Source organism: Thamnophis elegans, chromosome 10, assembly GCF_009769535.1.
Source record: "Thamnophis elegans isolate rThaEle1 chromosome 10, rThaEle1.pri, whole genome shotgun sequence".
Classification (NCBI taxonomy): Eukaryota; Metazoa; Chordata; class Lepidosauria; order Squamata; family Colubridae; genus Thamnophis; species Thamnophis elegans.
In genome coordinates, this window is record NC_045550.1 from 34,912,055 (window position 1) to 34,935,556 (window position 23,502).

At 35.6% G+C, this 23,502-nt stretch overlaps 1 protein-coding gene across 1 annotated transcript in view; it reads right to left on the reverse strand.

Moving 5' to 3' along the window:
• LOC116514044 (retinol-binding protein 1-like) overlaps positions 1-23,502 on the reverse strand; it is a 45,075-nt gene that overhangs the window by 17,129 nt on the left and 4,444 nt on the right. The window lies entirely within an intron of this gene.

The window sequence follows — 23,502 nt, forward strand, 5'->3', positions numbered from 1 at the left end:
CTAACAAAACTGAACTGTAAAATATATTATTTTCACCCTTTCTAAGTACTTTTAGGAAATAAAATTCAATATTTAATTTTAGAAGTTAGAATTTCTTTAATAAATATTCTATTAAAAATGAAAAACATTTCCCCAACAGGATAATTGTTCTAGGATTTATAAACTCCTTTTAATCCCATAAAAAATTAAAATAAGTAGTTTAAAAGTCTTTTAAATTCTATGCCAGAAGTTCAACTCAAACTATTCTTAAGTAGAAGACCAAAAAGGCAAGATATTATAACTTTATAACATTTTTTTTGAAGAAAAACATTAAAAAGTCACATCATCCATGGTCTGTCTGTCTGTCGCTCCCTCCCTCTCTCTCTATCTCCCTCTCTCCATCCATTTCTCTCTCTCTCAGCAGGGAGCATAATAAATCTAATTTGTTCTGCATCTTCTTAATTAACTTAAAGTTAATTAAGACTCAGTTAATAAGGAAAACCGTTCAGTTTTGATCATTCAAATTAAATATTATTGAGTATAACTTTTAATACTTTTCTTATATACATGTAACAGCTCAGTTACTTAAAATGATTAAAATAAAAAGACTTGGTGAATTGTTATTTCCTGGGTAAAATCTTTAGCTTATCTGACAGAGAGAGTGAGAAACAGGCAGGCAATAGGAGTATCTGAAATATAATTTGTTCTAAGTAGTTAAAAATCATTTAAAATTAAAATTAAAAATACCTGATAATATGTCATTTAAGTGATTAATCAATATTCCATTTCTGCTCCATAAAAATTGCAAATTAATAATAACCTTGGGGAATATTTGGAACTGGTACTTATGGGTTTCCAGGCTCATACAACTGCAGTAATCCACGATTATTTCAAAATGTTGACAAGTATGTGGTATTGTCATGCTATATTTTACACCCTTATATACAAGAATTTGATATACATTACTCTGAAATTTTTGAAATAGTATGAAGGAATATATGTGAAGAAACAAACAAACACACATTAGGACAGCATCAACTTCGTAAAATTCGTAAACATTTTAGGTAGTGTTATAGCCCAGCAACAGCCTGTGCTGCGTTCTAATTGGTCGGGCGAAGCACAGCCTGTGATTGGTGGTTGTAATGACAGTTAAATGACAGTTGGTACCTGAGAGTATAAATACTGTGACAGTTGTAACACATTCTGAATCGCTTGTCACCTACTAATAAACATCTTATTCTCTGATTCCATGGCTCCTGCGTCTTTCCCTCACAACACACAACATATACAACACTGGCGACGAGGATGGGATCGCGATTCCGCAGAGCCTGGACTGAGAATAAAACTAAACAATAAGCCAGTCGCAACGCAACCAAGCAAACGCGAACAGAAAATACTTTGAAGACCTGTCAGAGCTGCAGCAGCAGTTGCCACTGCCTCAGGTTTCGCCTCCGATCAAGCCAACCTGAGTAGATCCACAGGCACGGACTCCTTCAGTCAAAGGGACGGGCAACCTATGCTTAACCTTGGCTGGAGCCGTCGCCTCTGCTCAGGGACGAGCTACGAATCGCGTTGGCTCAACCGTAGCTGAAGCTGCCTGTCTTCCTGCCTCTCTGCTGCGAAGATCTACCAGACACAACTCTAGAGTCTATCCAGTCTACTGTTTGCTACTGTTACAAACATTAGTGTTGCAATACACGGATACTGTTGCCTAAGAAGCCTCTGACTCTTCATACAGCATTCCAAAGAAGCAGCTTCCGACAAGCCTGCTCTTCCTCCAAAGCCAGCAGCCTACTACCTGCCTGTCAGAAGCCTGCTACCTGCATTACAAAGCTGCCTGCCTCCCAAGGAGCAACTCGAGCCACTCAAAAGCCTGCCTGCTGCCTTCCTAGCGAGCCGAACTTCCACGCCGCCTCCAGGGCTCACAGACATCTTCCAACGCCGCCGCCTCCAGGGCGCCGCCTCCGGGTGCCGCCTTCCCTCACAGACCTCTTCCAACATTCTCAAGACTCCTTAAGAAGCAAATGTACCAAATAACTGGGGGGAAGGAGAAATTGTAAATGTTGAACATAAAACAAAAACAAAAAATGCAAATACTTGTAAATGTTGAACATGAACACAAAAATGCAAATAAATAAACAGATAACACAAAAATGCAAACAAATAACATGCAAATTGACAATACGGAAAATGCAAATAAAATACACATATGCAAATAACTGGGGGGAAGGAGTGTTATAGCCCAGCAACAGCCTGTGCTGCGTTCTAATTGGTCGGGCGAAGCACAGCCTGTGATTGGTGGTTGTAATGACAGTTAAATGACAGTTGGTACCTGAGAGTATAAATACTGTGACAGTTGTAACACATTCTGAATCGCTTGTCACCTACTAATAAACATCTTACTCTCTGATTCCATGGCTCCTGCTTCATTCCCTCACACAAACATATTCAACAGGTAGTCCTTGACTTAGGAACATAATTGAGCAGAAAATTTATGTTACTGAGTGAGAAATTGGTTAAATGAGTTTTGCCCCATTGTACAACTTTTCTTGTCACATTTGTTAACCGATTCATAAAATTCATGTTAACCACACTTATGAATGTAATCACAAGGTTGTTAAGTGAATCTGGTTTTCCTATTGACGTTGCTTGTCAGAAGGTTGCTAAAGGGGATCAGACGACCCTGGGACACTTCAACGTCATAAATGGGAATCAGTTGTCAAGCATCCAAATGTAAATCACGTGACCATGGGAATGCTGCGGCACTCCTAAGTGTGAAAAATGGTTATAAGTCACTTTTTTCAGTGCCATTGTAACTTCTAATAATCACTAAATTAACTACTGTAAGTCGAGGACTAACTATATCAGGAAGCTATTTCATTCTAGCATATATGTCCTAGATGAAGTAAAAATGGCATGGGACATGAAATGTGACTGCTTAGTTTAGAAAGTTTGAACAGGTGACATTTGCACATTTACTAAAAATCTTCAGTGTTTTAAAACTCTGAAGTGTTTCTTAAGGTTTTGTAGTATTCTCTATAGTAAACATAAAAGAATCTGAAAAATCAACAGCATATTTAGATTACCTAAATTATTATTTCCATATCAGGTGAGAGTAGAATTTGCACATAAATGATCTTATAGTGAATTACTCTATCAGTCCATTTTAACTATTATTATATGAAGTAATTTTTATGAAAAAAAAGCTTTCCTTCACTGGAGAGTTCCCTTATATGTTAGGATGGATTATTTTATGAAATTGCCAAATAATCCACATGATAATCTAAGGGCCACAAAAGTATGTCTTAATGCCTTTTTCAAGAGGAATAGAAGAAACCCAATTTGCAATTTTGCTGCAGACCAATGCCAATTAAATACCTCAATCCCTGTAGTTTTCAAAGATTGCTTTTCACATTCATTTGACAGTCATCAACTAGCAAATAATTTCATGAAAATGAAATGAGGAATATTTTAGCTAAGTGTATACATTTTAAAGACAGCAGTGGTGTTCTCTTTCCATGTTGATTTCTTAAGTACAAGCCGAATTAATCTCTTACAATGGTATTCTGGAGCTGTTAAGAATAAAGGAGATGGAAAAGTGTTATATCTTCTTTTATTAGGCTGATGAGGAAATTATTTTAAATGTATGATGTTTAAATTAGATTTGGTTTTACTCTTTTAAATGAAAAAGTGCAATGATCCCCAAAGTGGAGAAAACAATTTATTTTTATTTTCAAGCTGCCATATGTGAAATAAAAATAAAATAAATTACATCAACAGTCCCAACTCCATTTGAGTTGATTAATTTAGCCTAGGTACTAGAATATTATCTGATCATTCCCCCCTTTTCTTGATTGACACTTTTTCTGAAAACTAGCCTAACTCCTTGTGTACATGTAATACTACATCTTTTAGAAAGTCACATAGCACAGATTTAGTTCAGTAAATTCATGGTAGAAAGCCCTTTTATTTTACATAAAGTTAATTGGATAAAGAGGGAGAGGGAGAAGGAAAGGGAGAGAGAGAGATTCAACAATGCCTGTTTAATGTATGGATTTCTGAGAAATGTCTGTGCTAGGCGTTGCCTACAAAGCTAACTGAAGTTATTTTAATTGAAGTTAGTGGGGATTACAAAAATGAAATCTAGACAAAGTGAGACATAAGTTGTACCTGCCCAAAGCTTCAAAAGGGACACATACAGTAACAGCCTTGTGTCAGTGGATCAGTCAAAAAGTCAAAGAAGACTTTTCACCAGTAGAGGGAACCCCTCATCCAGCATTTGCAAACTGAATAGAACACCAGCTGACCTTGAAAAACTACAATTTTGATGGTTCTGTTTCATTAGTTGTTCCTTTTTAACAATTTAATACAACTTTGGAAAAACAAAAATTCTAACCTATGATGCATTTCATTCTGCTAATACTATGTTATTTTCCATTAGTCCCAATGGAATATAACATTCTAAATACTGTGGGATCAATGCCACCAGATTCCAGCAGCGAACAATTTCTGCTCACTTCATTGAGTCCAGCCTAAGATATGCTTCTAAAATATAAGACTATTACTTTAATTCTGAAATAATTTTGTTTCAAACATATGATGTCTTCAATTTGTAATCTCTCTATATAGGATCCCATTGCCTTTTCCACATTATTTTTTTAATCTGTGAAGAAGAGGTACACAATGTGTTTTGTCAATTCATAAATAATTCATTCATAATATTCAGCCCTCTGCCCTAAGCATTTTTGTTCGACCAGCAGTTATAGTTCTGTTTTGAAGGTGAGATTTTCCTACGAAAGATTCCATACTGTCTTCTCCTTAAGCCTTAAATTGTCACTGCTGAATTTTCTCCTTTGGAAAAGAACTTTCATAGAACTGGCATACGATTAGGGTTAAAAAAAATTAAGCTGAATGGAGTTTGATTGCTTCTTTTATTCTGGCTTGTCACTTATTTCCAAAGTCCCCATAAATCACAAAAATGTTAGCTTCTATTTTGTCCAGCTGACAAAACCTAGATTCTTCTTGTATTGGCATATGTTCATAGAGAACAAAGTACAAACAATATTTTAGACATACCTAACTATTATTGCTATATTTTTTTTATAAATGTCTTTTCTCCATTAAGTTCTTCATGGAAATTTTTTTTTCTTTACATACTTCCATAGGTTCAGGGACTATGTTTAGTGTGATATTCTGGTAAATACAAATTTTCATTGCATGAGACTACATATACAATGGTTCAGAAAAGTACACCTCAAGTTCTCATTATCATTGATAGCTTTACCATATGTAGATTAATAAAAATAGTTATGTACTTGTGTTTGTAGTACTTTGCTAATAGCATAAATCCAGTGTATTGTGGTTGCAATCCTATTCATACATTCTTCCTTATCAATATGGTTGTTTCACAATACACAGTTTTAGAATTGGAAACTGTAAGTTTATGGGCTAGTTTAGGTGTCAAATGTATGTCTGATTGTACTTTTGTATTTACTTTCAGCAAACTCCATGGTTTTTCCCCATTTACAGCCCTGCCTTCATAGGAATTTGAGAAATAAAATGTTCTTTCCAAACCCATTCCTTAAAATGCATGTAAAGCAATCGTAGCTGTGTTGGCTGATATAAAAAATGTAATTCTATTACTGGCAAACTATAAGCTGACAAAATGACATAAAGGAAAGTAAAAGTGTTGAAGTTATCTAAACTCTTCCTTAGACATAATAGCAGTAAATTAAGAAATGGGGAAATAGTAGGAAATAAAAGCAAATATGCAAAAACCTCTGCTGTAGAACTCCAAAGGTCCCATCATTTTGGTTGAACTCATTAATGCTGTTGCTCAGCTATAAAATTTGCATTTTCAAGATAATCTGTAACTCCACCCACAGCTGTGTAAAATGTAAATATAAAAAGTCAAATACATGCTTTGTACATTGTAATTTAAGTATGAAAAAGGAAAATATACAAGTCATTTAAAATCAAGCCATTTTCAATGCCCCAAATACATTAAAAAGTAATGTAATATTGTTATTTAAGCATATTAATTAATTCATAAACATTGGCATTTATGATTAAATGCGAGGTTAAACAAAAGTCATTCTTCCTTTATTTTACAATGCACATTTCAAGAAGCTATAATCAGGGGGGGGGGAGAAGCCAACGTCGTGACAATACAACGTGCGGTCTCGACAGTCTGAGTCCACCCTTGACACTTTTGCCAGTGGATGGTCCATTTGGACCTAAACCGTCCCGTAGAGACGGTGAACAGGAAGACAAAGCCTTGCTTGTCTCAGGGACATTGCGAAGTCCCTGATTGACCCAAGGGAAGCGCTTCAAGCCGGTGGCAAACAGGCAGTCATAAGCTGACTAAGTTGGAGATGGCTCTGGAAGGAAGGAAGTGAAATGAGTCTATCTGGTGAGGTTTTTTTTTTCTATTCTGAGAAAGATTGCCCAAAGAAACTTTAAAAAAAAGATAAATTAGTCCTTTAAATAAAAGAATAAAGCGGCGAATTTAATTTTTATTGGACTGCCTTGGAAAGTTTTTGTTTTTTTCTTTGTAACGATATTTTGTGGATTGAAGTGACCGTAATGTTTCCTGTTTCTCCTCTTAAAGTGAACAGATTGATTTTTTTTCCTCCATTCTTTGTCACCTTATTTTTTGGCTTGAACTAAAACCTTCTTTTTTATTTTAACAATTCTTCCTACCATTTGTTATTAAATTCCATTAAAGACAATTAAAGACCTTTGTTTTCCATAAGCTTGAGACAAGTATGAAAAAGTGGAATCTGCCACTCGGAAGTCAGAGTCTGGAGGGATTTTTTTTAAACAATGTATCTTTTGTTCTTTCTTCTTTGATCTCACTGACTTTGTAACTTGCTTACAAAATCTGATAAAGAGCCAAGGGCACGAACTGTTTTTGCAGGTGCTTTTGGAAAATATTTTTGCAAGGGAAGGAAAAGGAAAGGAAAAGATAGAACCCTTCTCCTTTGAAGAGTACAAAAGAACTTGTGCTTAAGTCAACTATACACACACACACACACACACACACAAAATTGCAAGAGAGATAAGACTGTTTTGCCACTGGAAAGATAGAGGTTGATAATGAAAGTTGATGATAAAAAGTTAGTTAATTTTTGGTGATTAATAAGTAGGAATTTTAGTATTTTGTAGATTGTTTTAGATTGTTATTAAATGTTTATTCATTAACATATAATTAACTATGATAACAATAATGAAATAATAACCTTAACTAGGAAAAGTAATTTGGATATAAATTGTAAATTGGGACTTGGGGAAAAGACCTATAAATTTATTAATAATTTTTTGTTTAGATTTTTTATAAAGGTGTAATTTCTTTTGGGTCTGATGAGAGGAGATGTGATATAAATAGTAAATAATTTTTAGCTAACTACAATAATAACAAGGAAATGTTAATGGATAATGTTTAATGATATATACATGTGTTGTTTTGGTAAAAGCAAATTGGATACAAGCTTTAAATAGTGAGTTGGGGGGGAAAGGGGGGAATGCTTAGATATCTTATTAATTGATTTTTTTTCAGAATATGTTATAAAGGTGTAAAGTTATTGGAGGTTTACTGAAATTGCGAATGAATGCCAGTAGGTGATTGTATCTTTAAATACAAATGATTTCAGATAAAAGCACGTTTAAATAATTGTAGTTAAATGAAAATTGTGGTACATTGACAGTAAAATACATAAAGATTTTTGATTTAAAATGTACAATTCAATATGGATGAAGTATAAGTAATGATTGTGGAAGAAACGCACGAAATGTATTTGTAACCAATTGACACGCTTTCTACAAGATGTAATGAAGGATGATTCTTTTTTTGTGTTTTTGTTCAATTAAAACAATAAAAAAAACTTTTCAAAAAAAGAAGCTATAATCAGAAACAAGACTTTTGGGATATATTTTGAAAGAGTAAAACTAATGCTTAAAGAACTACATTATTTTTAGTTAACTAGAATTTTGTTGTTGCTTAGAGACTCTAAGTCAGAAGATGTACATTTTCTTTAAAATGTAATTTAGCTTCATAACTTCTAAAATTAATGTTGCTTCAATTTCCAATTGGGCATGAAACATACTAAATCTACCCTGCTGTCCTTCATCTCTTAAAAAAAACATTGCTTTTAAAAATTATGATTGTAAGTATTTCCCATGGCGCTCAGCATTGACAATAGAGAGTAAAAACTGCCTATGAGAGAAAAAAATAGGCAAGGATAGCTAAATACACAGCAGGTACAGAGAATTCCCTAGAAGGTGACACGTGTTTATCCTGGACATAGTACTTGCCTGTAAAACTGCCAAACTTGAATCATTTCTGAACCTGAAATGTATAGGTTCTCCTTTTGTTAGAGCATTTTACTTTAGAAACGAAAACCAATATTTTGTTAGGAAAATTCCAGAGTAAAATATCTACACCAGACTTATTGCAATCAGGATGCTCAATAGATTCTTCAATAGGAAACTGTTCTCAGAATCCTTCTGGTTACTTTATGCTTTCTGATGGTGCTACCTATTGCTTTACCATTTGAACCCAGATATGTGCTAAGTGCAACATCTGTTAGCATGGTTTATGCTGGCTTGGGGACATATCTGGAAAGCCAAAGATTCTGTTTTAGTGCTCTGGATATTATAATTTTTCTAATAAATAATATAACATACAGTATGAGCCAGGAGAAATGATTGAAAATTAACAACAATATATGCTTCGTGCATGTGTTTCCCTGCGTCTTTCTCATATATCTGTTCATCAATCTCCCCCACAAGCTTGGAACTATGATATGCTGAAATCATCTTTAGCTATTGCCAGATGAAGTGATTATTGAGATCACTCCCTTTTTTGCTGTAATATATCAAAAAGAAAGCTCAAAGGAGCATAACATGACAAGAAAGAAACACACACACACACACACACGCACACACACACACACAAAGATTATATTGTCAAAAATTATATTGCATACAATGCAGTCTAATTTTTACACAGATCATTAAACCTGTCTTAACTGCACAAAATATTATTTAAGCCATTATTTGAATAAAGACTTAGCTCATAAATAGATGAAACTCTTGTGTAGATTTGTTTCATTACTGAAGTGTGACCTTCTTTGTTATCTCCAAACTTTAAGATCTGTTGTTCTTTTTATATGGTGATAAACATTTTTTGTAATAATGTGATTTTTGTATTTTTTTTAATTTCTGGTTTTACACCTGTTTGTTGTGAGCTGCATACGTAACTCACCAAAATCTCTTTTAGTGAGCTACATGTATTTGATTAATAAATTAAATAAGTAAATAAATTTTGGAAAATAATTCAAAACATATTCATATGTCTCCTAACAATTTCCCTATAGAAAAAGCAGCAATTCTATTGCTCTTACTGTAATTATTAATATACTGTAGTTATTCTCTTTCATGTAATGTAGAATGAAAAATTCAGATAACCTTTGGGAAGCAAGATAAGAGGTAAAAAGGTCATAGTCATCATAACAACCAGGTCATTGTCAATCCTCCCAGTTATACCAGGATAGAAACACACCTAGGTGAACTGTGTTTTATTGTATGGATACATTACAGATACTTGCAAATATGAAAGTAGAAACTTCCCATTGTTGCTTTTAACTGCTTAATACATTAGAATGGGTCAGTGACGGCTAACCTTTTCAGCACCAAATGCTGAAACTGGAACAGGTGCGTGTCAGAGCGCTGGAACCCAGAAGAGAGCAGCTGGCGACAGCGCACATGCCCACAGAGAGGTCTGTGCATGCCACCTCTGGCACATGTGTCATAGGTTCGCTATCACGGGAATAGGTTCTTCCTAAGTTTTTTTCTTGGACTATTAAACTACTTGGTGTTCCTGCCTTTTTTCTCCCATTGTTTCCTTGGCAGCACCTGTTTCTTTATACTGATTCACAGTGCTTTACAGCTCTGTCTAAACAGTTTTACAATTATCATATTGCTCCCAACCATCTGGGTCCCCATTTTACTGACCTTGTAAGGATGGATGGCTGAGTCAAACTCAAGCCCTCACAGGATTGAACGCCAGACTGTGGGCAGAGTTTGCCTGCAATGCTGCATTCTAATCACTGCAGCATCACCAATAATCACCATTAGTGATTATGATTATTCTCCTTTCCCCCAATTGGCTTGCTGCTTGTTTTTATTCCCTGTTTAGGTGTGTTAATAGATTGTTTGGATTGCTATTATATTTATATCATAATCTTATTTATTTTTAATGTAAGTTACAAAACTATAAATAGTGTTTCTCAGAGTTGGCTTTCATTGGAGTCTTGTGAAATAAATAAAAATAAATTTAATGTGGATTAAACCTGATTATATGCGTACTGCTAGAATATACTAGAGTACAATAAAGAGATATTGCTTTTCTTCTGTGCTTGGAACCCAAATGAATATAGGGCATCAGAAATGGAAAACATGGAAGTTTGTATTTCTATTCGGTTTAGAGATCATTGAGCAGAGAAAGCTGTAGGGTCTCCCAAGAATTCCAATGTTCTATTTAAAGAACCATCTTTCCTCCCATTTCAGCTTCATGTTCTCCCAGGTGTAAGGGATATTTCAGAATCCTGGAGATAATTCAGGTACTGCTTTTAATGTGTGGTTGCCGTGAGAAGCAGGCTGAGAGCAGTGATTTTCAGGTTAGAGTGGGCAGTTATGCAAACACTCAACAGCCACTCAACTTCAAGGCCTCTAAACAGCACACAAAGAGTCTGTTAATCTGTGGGGAAAAAATACTGAGGACTTCAATAAACATTTATAACCTTACAGAAGCAGTGGGAAAATAACTGTTTTGTATAGCTTCAACTAGTTTGCAATAAAGATTTTTATCCAGAATTCTATCCAAAAGACTTCTGCAGAATTTTAGTTTAGGGAAAGAGTTTAGCCAGGCAATTTAGTAAATTGAATCAAGGTTGGAGAAATTTGACAATTGATGCTAATGGGGCTCAGAACAAAAATGATGCAGTTATATTATCTGCCTTTTTTGCATGATGTAGGAAAAGTTGTATTAGAGTGATTATTACAAATAAAATAATGTTCAGTTTGCAGATGATTGGTGCAATAATGGAAAACTTGAGTAATAGGATATGTCAAGAACAAATGAAAATGTTTGAAAGTCAGTTTTTTCAAATCCATGCAAAAGATGGGTGAAATAATTAACACTTTTTCCATGACTTGTGCTTGACTGAAACAACAAACACATTAATCAAATATAGGAAAATAATCTATATTTTACAATATTGGGGGAGGGGATTTTGCCATGTAAAAAATAGTGAAGTCTAAGGAAGTGAAGTAAAAATAGTGTATCCTGCCAATATTTCATAAACGTCCACTTTTATAAAAGGATGCATATGTTAATTGAACCAATCCCATTGCTTTTTATCCAAACTGCACTCTCTGCAGAGCAGAAATCTAAGTTTTCTATCTTAATAATTTAACTTTGCCAGAGAGTAGAGTTTGCATTGGTCCCCATCAAACCTATCTTTCCTTAATCTAAGGGCCTTAGAAAAAAGTCATAGCAAAGAGTAAACTATCTGATTAAAAAAAAAGTATGATGGAGCTCCATTTACCATAGCCTAGATAGCATCTAGATAGCAACTGTTCCCCAGTTGATAAGCCATAAGATGTTATAAACAATGTTTCCCTGAAAATAAGACCTGGTCTTATTTTCTTTTGGGTACCAAATAAGCACTAGGACTTATTTTTGAGGAAACACGATTTTAGGGTGATCAGCCCTGCCCCCCAGTGCACACAAGATCCAACAGGTGTGTGAGGACTGATGGTATCTGGCAGCAACTGTAGCCTGCCAGTCCCTTGGTCAGTGCCCTCTGGGGATGCGCAGAGTGGAAGGAGCAGAGCAGAAGATAGGCAATCCAAACGCACAGAGTGGAAGGCAGGCAAACCCAACGTGCCATGCATGCTGTAGGCAAGCTGAGAGATGCGAAGATGAGCCTCTCATGGCCACTTGCCACTCTAGCCCACTGTGCTCGGTTTCCCCGCGTGGTGCATCCAGATCACCTGCCTCTTCCCGCCTCTCTGCCTTTGTTTACTGAAGTCACTGTGCGAAGATGATCCTCCTGTGGCTGCCTGCCACTCTGGTTCTCTATCACTCAGCTTTTCTGTGGCCCACATAGTGCATTCGGATTGTCTGCTTCCCTCTCCTGCTTGCACAGGTAACTCAACTCATCTGTGAAGCCTGGGCTGCGGCTGCTGCCAGACACTGCCAGCTCACACTTGCTCACCACATCCTAAGTTGGTCATTCACAATCCCCTTCACTAGGGTTTATTTTTGGGGTAGGTCATATTTTTGGGGAAACACGGTATTACCCTTAGCTTTAAAGATATTGGAAAGAAAACTACAAAGAAAGAAAACAATTAAACAATACAGTCTGTTTTGATTTGTGGACTATGAGTTCCAAACCAGTTAAAATCTGGTTATTAGAGTTAATTGAGTAATCATATCTCTAATGCCACAATGCTATTTAACAAAAAAGTTATACATCTGCAAGAGAGCACAAATAAAGTGTGTCATGGACTTGTGTCAGATGTTGTTTTGTGATGTTAACATGACTGACCATTTTCTGGTCATAGTGCTATTTGTACAAGTTCCTGGCCCTATCACAATCTTATTCAGTTTAGACAGACTGAGGAGACCACTAGTGACATAAATGTTGGGACAGAGATAATTCATAACAACCAGAGCCGAGGTGGCACAGTGGTTAATTGCAGCACTGCAGGCTACTTCAGCTGACTGCAGTTCAGCAGTTCTGCTGTTCAAATCTCACCGGCTTAGGGTTGACTCAGCCTTCCATCCTTCCGAGATGGGTAAAATGAGGACCCGGATTGTTGTTGGGGGCAATATGCTGACTCTGTAAACCGCTTAGAGAGGGCTGAAAGCCCTATGAAGTGGTATATAAGTCTACCTGCTATTGCTATTGCTATCTTCAAAGTATGTATAAAGTTCTCCTACAACAAAATATTTAATGGCATCTTGTTAACTACCTATTTCATCTACAACACCCAAAAAATAGAAACATTTTCAAAAGAGCACTGCTGATCAATGGGACAAGCAGCAATGCTGATGATACCAGAAGACAACAAATATTCCAAAGATAGTAATAGAAAACCTATATAATGTAGGGATGTGACCAATGATAAGCTAATATTGAATGAAATGCTAGTAACCATTGCAATTTTTCTTTAGGGTAATATTTATTCAATAAGGGCAGATATAATAACTGTAATAGGATGAGCTATACTGTGGTTCATGGACAGGAATTAACCTAGTTATATGGGATCTCAATTGAATAGTATTCAAACTAAATTAAAAAGTTATTTCATATTCTTAGCTTACCATTGTCTTCAACTTCAACTCAAACTAAACTGTTCCCAAAACTTGATTTCTGGAAAGAACAATTAAGTTTTTAGTACTATACTCTTACCTTTATTTCTTCTCTGGCTCTTAAAAGTTTGATAATTTCATTTATACATTTAATTCAATAAAATAAAATAATAAATCCTTTGGAAGCGCAATTATGTGCTTTATACTCTTTAAAACAAAAGGCACTACTAAAAATTGGTAATTTGACACTAAATTTTAGTACAGTTCAGAGTTCTCCAGAATCTGATAATCATTCCAGGTAGGTTACCTTGACCTATGCTAAAAGGAGTTCTCATTTTTTGACTATGTCTGGACTTCTATTTCTACATTTCCATTTGAAATAATATATTTTAAAAAACTATAAAAGGAACAAGTTCTCTACTAACTTTAGATGATCCAGAAATTGTAGAGGTTCTTTTCATCTTCTCCCACACTAACACTTGAAGTATTTTCTTTCTAGTTTTCTTCCAATCATATACCCATGGGAATGTAAAGTTGTAAAAAGACTTGTTTAGAAGAATTGTGCATATTCTGTGTGATTAGCACATTTCCTTGCTCTTTCCCCACTTCTTTACATTTCTATTGCGTTTTATCTAAATGCCAAATCATTACAAGTTATGAGCATAGTACTCATGCATCTGTGTAGATTATCTACAACCCACTTTTGGCACTTGCAAAGAATACAGAGTCCAGTTGTTTCCAGCTATTGTGGAACATAAATCAATTTCATGCCAAAGTCTTCTTGATTCAAATTCAATGGATTATATGTAGCAAGGTGTATAATTTCTATCATGAGGATGCTAAGGATGTTAACTAGACAAGTTAATGAGATCTGTAATTATCAGGAGAGACACAGCTGGTTATGGTAAAGATATGGAAACACACACACACGCACACGCACACGCACACGCACATTAAATTCTTTTTATACTTCTGGTGATTTGCATTTACTGATTAATTACACAGTTATTAATGTTTGAAATATGAAAGTGTGAATAATGGAATAATTTAGAACTTCATACGTGTAACTGGATGAAAAGCAGAAAGCTTCATACATTTTTTAAAAATTTTCCTGCAGATACAGAGATAATTCATAACAACCAGATTACTACATGATCTTTAACACTGCTCTATAGGACCTGTATCTTTACATAATTGAATATCCCATTTGAGCATAGATCTCAAGTAGAAGCTCTTCAGATGTTTCTTTGAGAACTTCTAAAAGTTTGGGAAGGACAAATATAATGATTCCTTCATTAGCAATATTTTAGTAAAACTTCTCTCAATATATTTAAGCTGATAAATGAAATCTGTCTTTGTTGTTTTAATGTAGAGTTGGGACTCTCCAGATGTTGGTTAAAATTCCAAGCAACTTTAACAGCATGATCAATAAAAAAGATGTTGTAGCAACATCTGCACAGCCAGATTCCCTTCCTTAATGTTTTCAGAGAAACTTTTAGATTTAATCATATTAATATAAATATGTAACTGCAGAGAGTTCTATTGAATTTAATATAATTTATATCTGAGAATATATGACATATCCATTAAAAACCAATTTGCAGTTTGAAAAATATTTCCCCCTTTTAAAGATGTGTATTTGACTACTTATGTACTACAATTATGTGTTGATACAAAATACATAAAATCCATGAGTCTTTCCAATCTCAAACTGGAGAGTGGGACAAAGAAATCATGTTAGCAGTTCTTGTTGGCCAAAAAGAAAACAAGTACATATAATAGGCGCAGGATGGCGAACCTATGGCACAGCTGAGTTCAGCCATCTTTAAAGTGATTTTTCGCCATCCCCAGCCTTCAGAAGCTTTATAGAAGCCTGGGAAGGGTGAAAAGACCCTCCCCACCCTCCCCGGAGGCCCTCCGGAGGCTTCAGGAGTTTCACTAAAGCCTCTGGAGTAGAAAAAAACGGCCCTATGGGCAAACCAGAAATTCAGGAACGACTTTCTGGTTTTCTTGTAGGATCGGTTTAAGCCCTTTGGAGGCTTCAGGGATCTTCAGGAGGCTTCCATGAAGCCTCCAGAGGACTAAAAACGTCCTGAGAAAACCGGAAGTCCCGGTTTGCTCGTAGGGCCATTTTTAGTCCTCTGGAGGCTTCAGGGAAGCCTCCTGAAGGTCCCTGAAGCCTCCGGAGGGCCTCTGGAGGGTGTGGGGGGCTGTTTTCGCCCTCCCCAGGATCCTATAAAGCCTCTGGAGCCTGGGGAGGGCAAAAAAAGAATGCAAAAAATGGGGGGTACATATCATGCACGCATGTGCACTGGGGAGGTCATGTGTTGCATTATGAGTATGGCATGCCAGCGCATGACCCCCTGCGCTCCTCCCCTTATGGCACGCTAGCCAAAAAAGGTTCACCATTGCTGTAATAGGCAATTACAAAAAGAATGTAGCCACTAAGTGTTGCACTATCCAACTTGTGACATAAATTGGTACATTTCTGCGTATATTTACCCATATACAGAACTCCAATTAGCATTACAACATAATTCAAATATCAAATATCATTTAAAGCAGAAAACATAATTTTTGTACATTTTGCTTTTAATGCCAATGATATCGTTTTATTTTATTTACTAAGGAAAGCAGTATAATTAATGAACCCTGCAAATCAGCTATCTTCAGCCAACTGCCATCTATATATACACCAGACTATAATATCCAGAATTTCCAACATATAGATTCTGGGAGTCACAGTCCCAGAATATCTTGAGGACAGCAATTTGAGAAAACTATTCTAAATCCTCTTTAAATGCTGTTTCTGTTAAAGATAATACAGCTTCATTAGGGTTCCTGCTATTAAGCAAACTGTCACTGGCTTATGTATGCTTGAGACTATCAGCTCCAGGCAAATTAGGATCTACAATAAATGCAAATTACACTAGTTATGATATTGCTTTCACTGTAGATTTATTAAATGGTGGCAATTAGTGAAAAACAAAACAAAGCTGCTAGTCAGATTTTTGTATATCCTCTGTGTATTGTGCCAGAGCCAAGAAGTGTAGACATATTGATCAAGGGGTCAAGATATTGATCTTTATAGCTTACACCAAAGTAATTATTTTATCAGTAAACAATGTATCTGCCCTTATGGTATATATGAAAAATCCTTTGGAACATTTATACAGCATTCCATATTTTATTGATACTCTATTTATTGACCAAGAATCTAAAATGATCTGCAGGACTAGTAAAATATTTCGCTTCTGACTAAAATGCAACTAAATGAAAATAAATCTTCATCAATAACCACTTGTCTTTAATAAGTTTCACTTTGTACTGACTAAACATGTTTTGGTGGTTTGTTTCTCTTCCTTTCACTCTTTTAATTAGCAACTTTGACCAAAATAGCATATCATAATGGAGCCAATAAATGTGTTATTAACATAATTCAATAGTTCTGAAACGACTACACAAGCCTTAATTCAGGACTAATACAATATTTTTGCATAATGCTATCATTTGTGGAGGCACACACTTGTGCTAGAATGTGTTCTAGAACTAGACAATATGCTTGTCTATTTGGTTATTAATTACAAAAATTTGAATCATACTGAAAAAAGGTTCTTTGATAGATTAACTCTTTAACAACAGTTGCAAAATCATGATAAACACAATAGTTATTTGGTATCATCGTCTAGTTCAGCTCAATCACATTAAAACTTATTAGCAAAGGAGATTGCCAATTAGAGGTGTTTGCCAAAGAAACTTCACAGCTGTTCTAGAACTGCTATGAGTGAGATTACCCATTATCATTGCAAAGAGTACTTTTTCTTCAGAGAAACGATAACAAGACTGAATCTCTGCCTAGGATAGTTAAGTGTTAGAGTTGGCTTGGTATAAAGAACCAGGAGACAGCTTGAAACAAACCATTATGCAAAGAAAACATTCCTTAACACCTGGGAAGAGAGAGAGTATTAAAAGAAGAGTGAGCAGATGTCTGATGTAATGTTATAGAAGAAAGGGGAGGAGAATCACAATCAGATTTGCAAGATTCTATTATTAGACCCAATCTCATTAAAGTATAGTTTCAATCTTCCCACAGAATCATTTCTTAATCTGGTCTACTTCGAAGAGTTTATGCTTAATATTAGACATACCAAATTAAGTATGATTTAGCCAACAACCATGGTTAAAAGATAAGAGAGTAGCACAATATGAAAATGTACATTTATATAATGTACGTATAATATGTACGTTTCTAAGTAGACTCCTGTGAAGAGTTTACTGACACAGGATGCAGCAGCAGTACCTGTCATGGTAGTGGTGGAAACCCAGAATTATGTAATGGTTTTGGAATTGTAGAGAAGAAACACAAAACACGTGTGATACAAGATTGCTTGGAGGTGATGATAAATCTTGGCATTGCTACCTGACTGTCTGCAGGGCCCAAAAGTTCAAAACAGAGGAAAGATGCCTAGGTATCACAGTTCTTCTTGAATTAAAGAAGACAGAATCATTTCTGCTAAAGTCAAATAAGATAAGCAAAGAAAACCTTCTAGACAACCTCCTATCCTACCCTCTCAGAAGCAAATATGCATATGAGTCACATTGGGTGCATTTATTTCCCTAGCATCAATCTTCTTCTAGAGTCCTGCAACCATTTGTTGTACTAAAATAATATCCAAGGTTTATGACACTTCACCAAAGACAAAATGATGCTAGGACAATCCTATACATTGTTAGTCAAGGAGTGGCCCATAGGACTGCCTCCTAATTGGTTTTTCACAATAGATGCCTGGTCATCCAGTGCAAATAATTATGAGCTTTTCATCTGCAACACCTTTGGAGTTCCACACTTTCTGGCAACTATGTTGTCCCCAAGAAAACCTTGATACAATATTTTTAGTGTATCACATTATATTTGGTGTGGAAGGGATAGAGGAATTATTCTTCATTTCTAAAATAAAAATTAGATTCTGTGAGACAGGTACAATACCAGCAAAAAATAATTTATTCTGAATATGTCACTGCTAACTGGGATGAATTTGACATGAGTCTCCATTATTTTATCCTGTATCCTTGTAACATTAAAAAGCAGAAATTAAAGAATATTCCACTAGAGATGCCAATTTGCAAGCCTATAAAAGGTTCCTTATTAAGGTACAAATTTTATTTTATGTAAATGAAAATAAGAATAGTACAGAAACCCTATTGTACTGGACCATGCAGCTGACCAGTCTAAAAAATTATTCAGCCTGACATCCCAAAAGTAGAAAATGAAATTTAAATCAAGTAGACCTGAGAAAATCAAATCGAATTGGAAAACTGAAGGAATTTGCTTTCCTAATTTGATAAGGGAAAAAAAATTGATGCCTTTGAAGCAGGCCATCAAATTGTTAAATAAATTCAGTTTATTTAGAAAGTCAATTTAATACAGAGATTTGATCCAATTATAATTGAACTGGTATATGAAAAAACAGGTCTACTATAAAATTAAAAAGCATTTCTATTGAGGAGCTGAACATAAATATCTAGCCTCCAGTGACTGACTGCCTCTAAATATGAGAATTTGTTTCAGTGTTAATTCTTCTAGCCATTGATAGATAATACTTGCTTCAATACAAGATTGTCAGTGTTTTGATTCTTCTTTTGTCCTCAATTTTCACCCCAAAATCAACTGAAGATCTTACAATCTAATAAAACCAACAATCTTTGACTTACATGACTTATCTCCAATAATATAACTGGAAAATATTTCCAGTCTTTATGTTAACATAACCTAGTAAGTGAATTTGAGTCAAGTTTTATTTATTTATTAAATTTATCTGCTTCCCATTTCATAACAAAATGAGTCTGGGTGGCTTACAGCATTAAAACCTTAAAGTTCTAACAAATAAATACATCTAAAACAATACAAATAGCAATTCCAATCAAGATAAAATTATAGTTAAAAGAAGGAGAGAGAAAGAACAGGGTACAATTAATTTGACAGCCACTTCCAGTATGATGTTCCCATTAGGTCCCAAACCATCTTATAGAGCCAGGTCTTTAGGCTCCTGCAGAAGATCAGAAGGAAGGGAGCTAATCTCACCTCAGGAAGTAAGATGTTCCAAAGGGTAGGGGCCACGGCAGAAGTATTTTTTCACTTGGACTCTGCAACCAGGTTTCATGACTGACAGGGCCCAGAGCATACCTCTTCCGCTGCATGGGCAGAGTGGGCCAGTTGTTCATTTATTACATATATAACAATTAATTTGGATTTTATATAGAGCCGTGGTGGTACAGTGGTTAGAATGCAGTACTGCTAACTGGCAGCTGCCTGCAATTTGGCAATTTGAATCTCAGGCTCAAGGTTGACTCAGCCTTCCATCCTTCTGAGGTTGGTAAAATAAGGACCCAAATTATTGGGGACAATATGCTGACTCTGTAAACCGCTTAGAGCGGTCTGTAAAGCACTGTGAAGTGGTATCTAAGTCTAAATGCTAATGCTATATGAGTAAATGAGTCCCGTATTCAATAATAGAGTAAATTTGAATTATTACCATCTGGCAGACGGTACAGGATAATAGGCTGAAAAACAGCTTCTCTCCCAGGGCAGTAACCATATTGAATTCTTTGGTATAGTGCAATATCAGGTTTTCAATTTCAATTATATAGAATGTAAAGGATGTATGTTTGTGTTTTTATTTTTATAGTTATAAAATGTACACTGAAGACGGTATTTAATTTTGTTGTTCTCTGTGCAATGACAATAAAGTAAACTAACTAAAACTCAATGAGTTGCAATTCTGAAATAATATGTCTTTCCCCTATAGGCAGTTAAACACCAAGAAAAGGATTAGATATTACTTGTCGGCCTTTTGGCTAAGATCAAGTGTAACACAGGTCTGCGATTAAAAAGCTGTTTGATTATTTTCATCTAATTTCCATGTATTTTGGTGTGCTGAAAACAAATAAAATATTGAAAAAACTCCTAGACGTCATGATTTGCCACAACATGCAAAATTGTCTTCAAATTTATTAACTTTTTTTTAAAAAAATTGATATTTTTTTATATTATGGGTTTTAACCAAATTTAAAGTCCAAATTACTATTAATTAATTCACATAAGTGCATTTAAGATATAAATGCCAAAAAAAAAAAAAAACCCTTAAAGGGTTTATCCGAGTTATGTAAAAAAAATATAGCACTGTAAATCTGATGGTCAGCAATATATACATAAGCTAAGCAAGTTTTAAGTCTGTGCTTCTAATGGTAGAAGGGGTTAATTTTTACTGAAGAATCTAGTGGGAGGGAGACACAAGGCAAATAGCAGCATCTCCGGTCAATGCAGGGGGCATGGCCAGCACTGTGATGTCTCATGTACAGACACAGAGCTACTCTCTCCTGCATGCCACACTTGTGCCCGAATCATCAGGTTCTTGGTTCTAGGCTGTTCACACTTTTTCATCGCAATTCATGTTAGCTCGTCATTCTTCAACTGTTATGTTATGGCTCCGCAAAAGTGTATTAATTCGCCAGTTTGTTTAATCTGTGGTGAATATACACTGTTGAAGCAACAGCATAATATTACAGACTTTGTGAAAAAAGTATACTTTGCATACTTTGGCGATCAAGATAAAGTTTGGGTGCCTCTTGAAGTGTGCAAAAGGTGTATTAAAGATCTCCGAAACTGGTTCAAGGGTAAGAAAAAATCTTTCCGTTATGGGATTCCTACGGTATGGCGAGAGCAAAAGAACCATAGTGATGACTGTTACTTTTGTTCATGCGATGTGAAAGGGTTTAATTCCAAATGGACACATTCCATTTCATACCCCAATCTTCATTCAGCAATTCGTTCCATCCCCCATGGCACAGATATGCCAGTACCCAAGCCCCCTGCTACCTTGGAAGAGATACCTAGCTCCTATGAAGGTGAAATCATACCTGAACCAGATGACGAATCAAGTTCTGACTTTGAAGATGATACAAGACCAAAATTGTTTTCTCAGGAGGAGATGAATGATTTTGTAAGAAACTTGAATCTTCCCAAAGATGCCGCTGAGTTACTCGGATCAAGACTGAAAAGCAGGAATTTATTGTTGCCAGGAGTGTTATCTTCATGGTTCAGACATCGTGAAAAGGAGTTCGTTCCTTACTTCGCCCAGGAAGACAAGTTGGTTTATTGCGTCGATGTCTAAGGTCTGATGGGTCAATTTAAAATCCAATATGATTCAGAGCAATGGCGTCTTTTTATAGATTCTTCAAAAAGAAGTCTCAAATTAGTTTTACTCCACAACGGTTTTTATGCTTCCATACCTGTAAATCATTCTGTATACTTGAAGGAAACCTACGACAACTTGGAATTGGTTCTTCGTAAACTTAAATATGAAGACCATGGTTGGCAAGTGTGTGGGGACTTTAAGGTCTTGTGCATGCTGCTTGGGCAACAAGCTGGGTATACCAAATACCTTTGTTTTCTGTGCCTAGGGGACAGTTGAGACCGACAAAATCACTGGACCAAGAAGAGTTGGCAGTCGAGGGTGCTAACAGTCGGTGAAAAAAATGTCCTCTGAGAAACTTTGGTACCTTCCCATAAAGTTCTTCTACCACCTCTCCACATAAAACTGGGATTGATGAAGCAATTTGTAAAATCACTTTCAAGAGATGGCGAATATTTCAAATACTTGGTCACCAAGTTTCCATGCCTGTCGGAGGCAAAATTGAAGGAAGGTGTGTTCGTCAGACCAGACATTAGAAGGCTTATATTTGATCAAGAGTTTGTCAATACCATGATGGATCCTCAAAAAGAAGGGTGGATTGCATTTAAAGAAGTCGTACAGAAATTTTTAGACAATAACAAAGATCCTCACTACAAAAGATCGTCAGAAGAATGCTGAAAGCATTTCAAGCTTTAGGTTGCCTGATGAGTTTGAAAGTGCATTTCTCCTGTGCCACCTTGACTTCTTTCTTGAAAATTTGGCAGCTGTGAGTGAGGAACAAGGTGAACAATTCCACCAAAACATTAAAGAGATGGAAAGGAGATACCAGGGAAAATGGAACATTATAATGATGGCAGACTACTGTTGGATGCTTCAGAGAGACATTCCAGATGCTACTCACAAGTGTAAATGCACTAAGAGGAGCCTCACAAGGAAGAAGAATCGAGTTTAGTGGGTGTAGGTGAGCTCATTTCAGTTCAAAAAAGGATTTTCAGGAAAATATTGCAATAAAACTTTAATTTTATGTCTATTTCCATTTATTTTGAGGTATTGCCTTATTTACCATAGTTACCTAAATTGTCAGGAAACGTGATGTCCTATGACAAAATGGAGGTCATTTTTGGATTCAGCGCATCAAAAAACATAAAGATTATGTGGAATAACCAAAACAGGTCTCATTTTTTTTTTTTTTTTGCAGACCTGTGTTGTGTGCAGGACTAGATTATAATCTGAACTGCAACAATATTGAAGGAACTAGCATGGAAACAATTACTTTATATTTCCTTGTGTTATGGCACAATTTTTCCTACATCCCTCAATCATGGCATGTAGGCCCGAGGCAGATTTAAAGATTCTGGAAACTGACAGCACAGTCAATTTTCACCTCTAAAACTTTATAGAAATACCAATGATGTATTCCACAAGAAGCAGATTTTAAAGATACAGCCATCACTCATGTTTACAGCAGTACATCTATTTAGCAAAAGAGCAAGATGTGGGAAAGTATATTGTTTCATTATATTTACTGATTTGCTTTATTATTTTTGTGCTGTGTTCTATTCTGGAAAATTTTTACAATGTATACCTGAAAATGTTCTGGAGATTCTACAGTAGAAAAGGAATTTCTTAAAAGTGGAGGAACCATAGAAAATAGTACTGTTTGTGGAATCCTTGGTTTTCTCTGACATTTGTGGTTTCCTTGCAGATGTTTTCATTATCTGACTAAGTAACCTCATTAGTGCTAATGTGTGTAGGATTCGCTAGTTGTTTATATAGGATAGCTATCACTGCTGGTGGGGCTATGATTTTCTTCTTGGTAATACTATTTGAATGCAGCTGAATCCAAGATAATATAGCCAATTCCTATCACATATTTTCTCTTTAAATTTTTACTGCATGAAATTTAAACATTATGAGGGCACATTATGAGATATGCAAAGCAATTTTTGG